Source organism: Sander lucioperca, chromosome 7, assembly GCF_008315115.2.
Source record: "Sander lucioperca isolate FBNREF2018 chromosome 7, SLUC_FBN_1.2, whole genome shotgun sequence".
In the NCBI taxonomy this organism is placed as follows: domain Eukaryota; kingdom Metazoa; phylum Chordata; class Actinopteri; order Perciformes; family Percidae; genus Sander; species Sander lucioperca.
The window spans coordinates 22,823,281-22,834,127 of NC_050179.1; the positions used below are offsets into that span (position 1 = coordinate 22,823,281).

Here is a 10,847-nt window from a genome sequence, read left to right on the forward strand (position 1 = left end):
GTGGCAGGTCCTGAGCGTATTGATTCCAACTGGAGAAGTGAACGTGAACACAGATTATGAGCGATTCTTTCGCCTCGTAGTCACCAACGTAGATAGTGGACCCATTCTTCAACAAGCTTCATATCTCACACTAACATGTTATCTTTCAGATGGACACATCAGGAGAAATTAACTTTGTTCCTTTTTCTGTCTCAGGAAAACAGATTCAGATCTGGAGACACAGAGAACCTAACGTCAGCATGCATTCACCAACAGCCTAACGAGCCAGGGTTAGGGGGGTTAACCTAACCCTAACCTTAACCTAACGTCAGCTTGCATTCACCAACAGCCTAACGAGCCAGGGTTAGGGGGGTTAACCTAACCCCTAATGAGCCAGGTAGGTAATCACATTCAGGAAAGCCACAGTGCAGCCGGATACTTTACAAAATATGACGAATTTTAAAATAAAACACTGTGTGTGTCATGTGATCAGACTGAGTGACTTCCTGTGGGTCATGTGACTGACCAGGTTCAGCAGTGACAGGAAGCCGCTCCCCACATTGTCGTAGTTGAATTTCTGGTTCTTCCAGCGGACCTCGGTGTAGTTCTGCATCACCAGATCGAAACACTCCGACTTGTTGTTCACCTCCTCAGGTAAGAATCTTTCCCCTGACGTCTCATTGAAACAGGAATAAAACATTCCAGCAAAAAAATCCACTCCAGAAACGCAGAAGATCAACCAGACGACCAGGAAGACCGGCAGCACGCTGAAGACGGACGAGACAGACCGGACCAGAGTCTGAACCACCACCTGAGAGACAGACAGGCAGAGAGAGAGAGACAGGCAGAGAGAGAGAGATAGGTAGAGAGAGAGACAGGCAGAAAGAGAGAGAGAGATAGGTAGAGAGAGAGACAGAGAGACACAGAGAGTGAGAGACAGGCAGAGAGAGAGAGAGAGAGAGAGAGAGATAGACAGGCAGAAAGAGAGACAGAAAGACAGGCAGAGCGCGAGAGACAGACAGACAGACAGACAGAGAGACAGGTAAAGCAATGCATTCTTAGGCACTTTTTCCGACGTTTTGAAACGTGAGAATCAGCAGTAGTTGGTAATTGAATTTAACTGATAAAAAGTGACTTTGAGCCGAGTACAGGCAGAGAGAGAGACAGATAAAGACCTGCAGACAGACAGGTAGTGTGTGTATGTGTGTGTGTGTGTGTTTAGAGTGCCTTTGTCACCCTTTACAGTATAAATAAAGGTTGCAACCAAAATTCCAACATGCTATTTAGTAGCTAAAACAGTATGTGAGATTTCTTAGAATGTCCGAAACCTTAGTATGAAACCAATACCCTGGCATAAATATCCCACAATGCAATGGGGTAGTAACAACAATGTTCATATCAGACAAATGGACAGAAACCACGAAGCTCTGTAACCAAATCTGGGATTTTGTCGCCTGCAACTGTTGGTCTAGTTGTTTACTTTTCCAGTAATTTAAGCATTCGCTAAGCTGAGGTTAGCATGGGGTTAACATGGTTACGCATCTCTAACCGACGAGAAAGCACTCAGGAAGTAACATTGAAAATTACAGCTCAGTAATAGCAACATATCCCGAAAAAATATGTTGATATTAAAAGTTCATTTAGACAAAAGTATGTTGAATGATAGTTTACATGTTGAGTATGTAGTCTCACTTTCAGGCCCTGGAAACGAGACAGGGCCCTCCACGCTCCCAGAGCTCTCAGTGATAGGACACCTTCCAGGTCAGAGTATCCAATCATGGCGGCTGCCTGAGACAGCAGAGACACCTGCAGAGACACACACAGTAAAAAGATCAGACTGACGTTTTGAAGCTGGGAGTTTGCATTTTGGCCGTATTTTGAAGTCAGAAGTGGCGATTTTTTCTTTTTTTTAACTTTATGTTTGTTGAAAAATGTTGAACACCAACATGCATTCCAGTTCTTACAATATATCTTTTAAATTATGTCTACAATATGGCTTACACAAACTTTTCCCCACAACTGCAAACAAAATGAAGAAACAATGCACAACGAAAGGAGCAAAATAGAAACCATATCATTGATATTATCTGCCACAGCTACCCAAACCAAACAGAGCTGGGAAGAATGACACAGCTAAGCCAGTGTTGGTTATTTATTTTCCTGGAAAGTGATGTTGGGAAGAACGAAGGCAGAGATGAAGACATACAAACAAGAAAAGATCATTCTTCCTAATGGTAAGATAAATATGGCTTTCAAGACACATCTAAACGTTAAAAAGAGGAAAGTTGCTAATGTTGAACCCTTCTGAAGCGAGTCATCCAATGGAGGTTTACCGGCAGGTGAACACAGACCTCCGGGTGCTGGAGACATTCATCTGCATGTACAGCAGAACATCTGGAGACATTCATCTGCATGTACAGCAGAACATCTGGAGACATTCATCTGCATGTACAGCAGAACATCTGGAGACATTCATCTGCATGTACAGCAGAACATCTGGAGACATTCATCTGCATGTACGGCAGAACAGAAAATCTGCAGACTTTCCCTCAAGTTACCAGCTAACGCTAGCTGTAGCTAGCTAGCTTGGTAGTCAGAACCATAAAAGAAACATTTCTAGGTGACCAAAATGTTCCAGTGAACTTTGCTGAAATGAAAACACACAGTGAGAGGGTCAATGTTTAAGATGGTGTTTGGTGTTTTAAGTCCCCCAACATAAAAAGTACACATACCATTAAAAATTAGTAATAAGTGCTGAGGTTTAAAAGTGCTTAAAAAGTAAAAGTGCCACAAAATAAATAACCATGAATAATTTAAAATACATTTTAGATTAAAACCACACTGTTAGTCATACTAGGATTAGGCAATGGTTAGGGTTAGGTGCCTTGAAGTTGACGTTGGGGACTTAACACACCATCAAGCATTTCAAGATGAAAACATGGACAACAGCCCAAAACAAGTTTGTGTCTATTTTAATGTCCCCAGTGTTAGCATGGTTATCAATGTTAAGCTTCTGTCCTGGTTGACAGGTTCTAAAGAATCTGTGGAAAATTCTGCATCAGCAGATTGCGATATTACCAATAATCAGACTTATTGATCCTGTTCTTACCTGTAAGATGAGGAAGTCGAGCCAGCACCAGGCGTCACTGAAGTATTTCTTCAGTCCGAAGCCGATCCACTTCAGAAGCATCTCCATCAGGAACAGGAAGGTGGTCACCTGCTCCACTCGCTGCACCACCGTCTGCAGGACTGGACGGTGCTGCAGGTGGATGTCCTCAAACACCTGCTCACACACACACACACACACACACACACACACACACACACTTTAGCACCAGGCCAGGTTTTTTGACATCTTAGATATTTATGTGCCTATGTTTTGGCGCTTTTGTCAAGTTTTAACATTTAGGTCATTTCTTTTTGACCTTTTAGACACTTTTTTGAAGATAGGGGGGCTCTCGCGCCTCTGCGTGCGTCGGAGTTACTGGTGGACACCTCTCCTTGCGACCGTGCATTTGCGCGGTACTCAGACACTGCAAATCATCACCAATGAAAAGGGAACTCTCTGCTGAGTTCAATGATACCTCACATAAGACTCTACCTTAAACGGGTCACCAGTTATGAAAGTGGGCGTGGCCTGAGTAAGTGGGCATGGTTAAAGTATAGGAGGCGGCTCAGTATCACATGTCGACCACACAATAGGCTCGTTCGAGATGAGCCAGGTCTGCGCAGAATCGATCACCGGCGATCACCGCCCAATGCATGCTGGGTAGATTTGTGTCCGACTTGATCCCGACTTGCTCTGACGTCATGCACACGTGGGCAATGATAACCTCACGAGATCAAGGCGGCCGCAGGTTTGAGACCCAGGCAGCACAGTTGCTTTTCACCGACTGCAAGACCCAGGCGGACCCAGGGGCATGCTGGGAAACGCTGGCTTCTCAGCTGATCTAACAGCTGATTGTTTCAGAATCGACTCAACATTATGACGTTTTATATAAACTTTTTATTGTTTTGGATTTGGAGGGAAGTTAACTGCTATTAGTCTGATTTAAAGGCTTATTCTGTACAGAACACGTGGCTGATAGTGACGTTTAGAAGTCAGAGAGACTAAATCTGTTCTGTTTACAGATCATCTACAGTCTGTTGTTAATTAAAATCAGCAACAGATCGCATGTAGAGCATTTTATCAGCTACTCTGTCATAATAAAAATGGAGACTGTGATATATGGGTCTGATAACATTTTATGGAATCGGAATTGGACCACAGTGTTTCTGTCACTTCCGGTTCAGCCTGAAAAGTTTAGAGCCAATTGGACAATATACACTCCAGTTACACCCACTTCCACTTCTGCCACGGCTTTGCCCTATGATGAAAAGTTTTTCTTTTAATAATCAATTTTTTTAATTTTGTAGACGGCGCTAGTGAGCCATTTTTGTGTGCCTATTCCCAAAACCCTTAAAATACGTACATTGTCACCAGAATTGATGCGGCCGCCAATTTTGGTGAGTTTTTGAGTATGTTAAGCCACTCAAAAAGGCAATTCATTTGCAGAAAAGAAGGAATAATAATTCCTTTAGTTTAAATAGGGCCATTGCTGTCGCTGTCGGCGCTCGGGCCATAATAATCATTAAAAATAATGTCTATGTTTACCAGAGTGGCGCTGCTCAGCAGGATGATGAGGATGATGAAGTTGTCGAAGCATTTGTGTCGTACGATGCAGAAACAGGCTCTCCTGAAGATAGACCAGACCCTCCCTGAGCCCCGGGACGTGTCTATGTCCAGGAAGGGACAGCAACGGAGACACTCTGAAACACACACAGACTGATCACTGATTGGCTGCTGCAGCGGAGACACTCTGAAACACACACAGACTGATCACTGATTGGCTGCTGTTCTTCATCACTGATACAGAAAGACTCATACTGTCACTGCAGCAGTCCTCAGGTCTGTTTCCTCGATCATCATCTTCAGGATGTTTCTGAACAAACAGAGTTTAGAAAGGTTATCGTCTGTTTCACACATAATCACGTGATGGCTCAAAGACTGACGAGGGAAGACATTTTTCTGAAGAAATATTCTTGCATCAAAACGAACTGAACAAAAGAAGATTCAGATTTCGTCCAAATGTTTGCAGAATAGAAAGTGGTTTACCTTTATCTCTTGTTCTTTCTCAGGCGTCTTTGCAGTGTTGGTGATGGCGAGGGTCTTGACTTCTGACCCCGTCTGGTCTGAGGTCACAACAGTCAAAGCCAGGTGATCCTTACTGTCGACCGCTGGTGGTAAAATAACCCAAAATACATTCAGTCATGTAACCTGAGATCTATAGTGAACTCTCCATCTGCTCGTTATTAACAAACTATCAACGATGTCCCTACCACCACCCCCTGAGCCCCCCCTCAGACTCCTCCGGCCACTGCAGCCCCCCCTCAGGGCTTCCCACCATTTCAATACCCAAGTGTCAAAACCCACTACACTAAACCCTACACCACTGCTTAGGACTGCCCTTGCAACCCTTCACATGTTCCCAAGTGTCAAAAATGTGCCCAAGTGTCCCTGGTGCAGCGAGAGCACCACCTACGGGTCCACGGTACCGGGCACATCGTATTCCCAAATGGCAAAAGTGTTCCGAAAATAATCAACAGGCGCTTGTCAAATGTCCCAAAACGGACGACAATGACATTGGGGTGTATTTTTGCCATTTTACACTCCCACTGAAAATGGGGGACAAACTTCTAGTTGATATGGGTCTTACCCATGTGTTCTGGGTCTTGCCCATGTGTTCTAGTTGATATGGGTTTTATCCATGTGTTCTGGGTCTTGCCCATGTGTTCTAGTTAATATGGATCTTACCCGTGTGTTCTAGTTAATATGGATCTTACCCGTGTGTTCTAGTTAATATGGGTCTTACCCGTGTGTTCTAGTTGATATGGATCTTACCCGTGTGTTCTAGTTAATATGGGTCTTACCCGTGTGTTCTAGTTGATATGGGTCTTACCCATGTGTTCTAGTTAATATGGATCTTACCCGTGTGTTCTAGTTAATATGGGTCTTACCCGTGTGTTCTGGTTTGATATGGGTCTTACCCATGTCTTCTGGGTTGATATGGGTCTTACCCATGTGTTCTAGTTGATATGGGTCTTACCCATGTGTTCTGGGTTGATATGGGTCTTACCCATGTGTTCTAGTTGATATGGGTCTTACCCGTGTGTTCTGGTTTGATATGGGTCTTACCCATGTGTTCTGGTTAATATGGGTCTTACCCGTGTGTTCTAGTTGATATGGGTCTTACCCATGTGTTCTAGTTGATGTGGGTCTTACCCATGTGTTCTAGTTGATATGGGTCTTAGTTGATGTGGGTCTTACCCATGTGTTCTAGTTGATATGAGTTTTACCCATGTGTTCTGGGTCTTGCCCATGTGTTCTGGGTTGATATGGGTCTTACCCGTGTGTTCTAGTTGATATGGGTCTTACCCATGTGTTCTAGTTGATATGGGTCTTACCCGTGTGTTCTAGTTGATATGGGTCTTACCCATGTGTTCTAGTTGATGTGGGTCTTACCCGTGTGTTCTGGTTGATATGGGTCTTACCCGTGTGTTCTAGTTGATATGGGTCTTACCCATGTGTTCTGGTTGATGTGGGTCTTACCCATGTGTTCTGGTTGATGTGGGTCTTACCTATGTGTTCTAGTTGATATGGGTCTTACCCATGTGTTCTAGTTGATGTGGGTCTTACCTATGTGTTCTGGTTGATGTGGGTCTTACCCATGTGTTCTGGTTGATATGGGTCTTACCCATGTGTTCTGGTTGATATGGGTCTTACCCATGTGTTCTAGTTGATGTGGGTCTTACCCATGTGTTCTAGTTGATATGGGTCTTACCCATGTGTTCTAGTTGATGTGGGTCTTACCTATGTGTTCTAGTTGATGTGGGTCTTACCCGTGTGTTCTGGTTGATATGGGTCTTACCCGTGTGTTCTAGTTGATATGGGTCTTACCGATGTGTTCTGGTTGATGTGGGTCTTACCCATGTGTTCTAGTTGATATGGGTCTTACCCATGTGTTCTAGTTGATGTGGGTCTTACCTATGTGTTCTAGTTGATGTGGGTCTTACCCGTGTGTTCTAGTTGATATGGGTCTTACCGATGTGTTCTGGTTGATATGGGTCTTACCCATGTTGATATGGGTCTTACCCATGTGTTCTGGTTGATATGGGTCTTACCCATGTGGTCTGGTTTGATATGGGTCTTACCCATGTGTTCTAGTTGATGTGGGTCTTACCCATGTGGTCTGGTTTGATATGGGTCTTACCCATGTGTTCTAGTTGATGTGGGTCTTACCCATGTGTTCTGGGTCTTACCCATGTGTTCTAGTTGATGTGGGTCTTACCATGTGTTCTGGTTGATATGGGTCTTACCTATGTGTTCTAGTTGATATGGGTCTTACCCATGTGTTCTAGTTGATGTGGGTCTTACCTATGTGTTCTAGTTGATGTGGGTCTTACCCGTGTGTTCTAGTTGATATGGGTCTTACCGATGTGTTCTGGTTGATATGGGTCTTACCCATGTTGATATGGGTCTTACCCATGTGTTCTGGTTGATATGGGTCTTACCCATGTGGTCTGGTTTGATATGGGTCTTACCCATGTGTTCTAGTTGATGTGGGTCTTACCCATGTGTTCTGGGTCTTACCCATGTGTTCTAGTTGATGTGGGTCTTACCATGTGTTCTGGTTGATATGGGTCTTACCTATGTGTTCTAGTTGATATGGGTCTTACCCATGTGTTCTAGTTGATGTGGGTCTTACCTATGTGTTCTAGTTGATGTGGGTCTTACCCATGTGTTCTGGTTGATATGGGTCTTACCCATGTGTTCTAGTTGATGTGGGTCTTACCCGTGTGTTCTGGTAGATATGGGTCTTACCCATGTGTTCTGGTTGATATGGGTCTTACCCATGTGTTCTAGTTGATATGGGTCTTACCCGTGTGTTCTGGTTGATATGGGTCTTACCCATGTTGATATGGGTCTTACGCATGTGTTCTGGTTGATATGGGTCTTACCCATGTGGTCTGGGTTGATATGGGTCTTACCCATGTGTTCTAGTTGATATGGGTCTTACCCATGTGTTCTGGGTCTTACCCATGTGTTCTAGTTGATGTGAGTCTTACCCATGTGTTCTGGGTTGATGTGGGTCTTCTTTCCCAGTAAAGTCCGAAAAGTGCTGCGTATCCGGTTCAGGGCGATGTGCAGGTTGTTCTTCTCTTTTTCTTCCGAAGATGCCAGATGATCGTTGCTGAATGAGCTCAGCAACAAGGTCAGGAACAGATACAGGACCTGAAACAAGACCGGGAACCATGAACAGATACAGGACCTGAAACAAGACCGGGAACCATGAACAGATACAGGACCTGAAACAAGACCGGGAACCATGAACAGATACAGGACCTGAAACAAGACCGGGAACCATGAGCCTAAATGTCATCTAACAGTTGGGAGTGTCAAATTTCTCAACATCAATTTTTGAAGGTGACACAAATAATACAGCCAAAATTACACAGTTGTAGAGGATATGTGCACCGACATCAAAGCTTCAACACTGAATGAACTGCTTAATGTTCTAATATCCATCACACAGATCTGAAAACCTCGGCAGTGTGGGCACGTTTATATCTTCAAAGCTGAAACTGTAAATCAAAACACGTTATTAAGCCTCACCAGCAGCTTAGCGATGGGCAGAAGCATCATGAAGAACAGGAGACAAGAGGTCTTCCCGGAGACCTCCATGCAGTCCCACATGATATCCACCCACCTCCCACCCATGGCCTGGATGACCACGAGGACGGCGTGGTAGAAGTCCGCTATGTGCCTGCGGGGGAGATGGCAGTCCAACGAGATGCGGCAGCGGTTGTATAGGTACCCATTATGGAACATCTCCATGCCGACCACAGAGAAGAGGAAGAGCGTGATGAAGAGGAGGAGCGTCAGGTATCTCAGAGCACTCAGCGATCTCCACACGATCTTCATCAACATGTGGAGGGACGGCCACCAGCGGGCCAGCCGCAACAATCGCAGCTGGGAAACAGGTGGTAAACAGGCGGTAAACACATGGTAAACAGGCGGTAAACAGACGGTAAACAGGCAGTAAACACATGGTAAACAGGCAGTAAACAGGCGGTAAACAGGCGGTTAAGACACGGTAAACAGGCAGTAAACAGGCGGGAAACACGTGGTAAAAAGGCAGTAAACACACGGTAAACAGGCAGTAAACAGGCAGTAAACAGACGGGAAACAAATGGTAAACAGGCGGTAAACGCACGTTAAACAGGCAGTAAACAGGTGGTAAACAGATGGTAAACAGATGGGAAACAGACGGTAAACACATGGTAAACAGGCGGTAAACACACGGTAAACAGGCAGTAAACAGACGGTAAACAGGCAGAAAACGAACGGTAAACAGGCAGTAAACAGGCGGAAACAGGCAGTAAACAGGTGGTAAACAGATGGGAAACAGGTGGTAAACAGATGGGCAACAGATGGGAAACAGACGGTAAACAGACGGTAAACAGGCAGCAAACAGATGGGAAACAGACGGTAAACAGACGGTAAACAGGCGGGAAACAGGCAGTAAACAGGCGGGAAATACATGGTAAACAGGCTGTAAACAGGCGGTAAACAGACGAGAAACAGGTGGTAAACAGGCTGTAAACATACGGTAAACAGACGGCAAACAGGCGGTAAACAGGCTGTAAACAGGCGGTAAACACACGGTAAACAGGCAGTAAACAGGCGGTAAACACATGGTAAACAGACGGTAAACAGGCAGCAAACAGACGTAAACAGGCGGTAAAGACACGGTAAACAGGCAGTAAACAGGCGGTAAACACATGGTAAACAGGTGCTAAAGACACGGTAAACAGGCAGTAAACAGGTGATAAACACATGGTAAACAGGTGGTAAACAGACAGTAAACAGGTGGGAAACAGATGGGAAACAGACGGTAAACAGGCGGTAAACAGGCGGTAAACACACAGTAAACAGGCAGTAAACAGGCGGGAAATACATGGTAAACAGGCAGTAAACAGGTGATAAACACATGGTAAACAGGTGGTAAACAGACAGTAAACAGGTGGGAAACAGATGGGAAGCAGACGGTAAACAGGCGGTAAACAGGCGGTAAACACACAGTAAACAGGCAGTAAACAGGCGGGAAATACATGGTAAACAGGCAGTAAACACACGGTAAACAGGTAGTAAACAGGTGGTAAACAGACGGTAAACAGGCTGTAAACAGGCGGTAAACAGGCGGTAAATAGACGGTAAACAGACGAGAAACAGGTGGTAAACAGGCTGTAAACATACGGTAAACAGGCGGGAAACAGACGGTAAACAGGCGGTAAACAGACGGCAAACAGGCAGTAAACAGGTGGTAAACAGGCTGTAAACAGGCGGTAAACACATGGTAAACAGGCGGTAAACAGGCAGTAAACAGGCGGTAAACACATGGTAAACAGGTGGTAAACAGACGGTAAACAGGCAGTAAACAGACGGTAAACAGGCAGTAAACAGGTGGGAAACAGGCAGTAAACAGGTGGTAAACACATGGTAAACAGGTGGTAAACACATGGTAAACAGGCGGTAAACACATGGTAAACAGACGGTAAACAGGCAGTAAACAGGCAGTAAACAGGAGGGAAACAGACAGTAAACAGGTGGTAAACAGATGGGAAAAAGGCAGTAAAGAGGCTGTAAACACACTGTAAACAGGTGGTAAACAGGCGGTAAACAGACGAGAAACAGGCTGTAAACAGACGGTAAACAGACGAGAAACAGGCTGTAAACAGACGGAAAACAGACGGTAAACAGAAGGTAA

General features: G+C 44.8%; 1 pseudogene; it reads right to left on the minus strand.

Annotated features, from left to right (window-relative positions):
- The window catches only part of LOC116061870, a 43,577-nt pseudogene that overhangs the window by 12,834 nt on the left and 19,896 nt on the right, over nucleotides 1-10,847 (minus strand).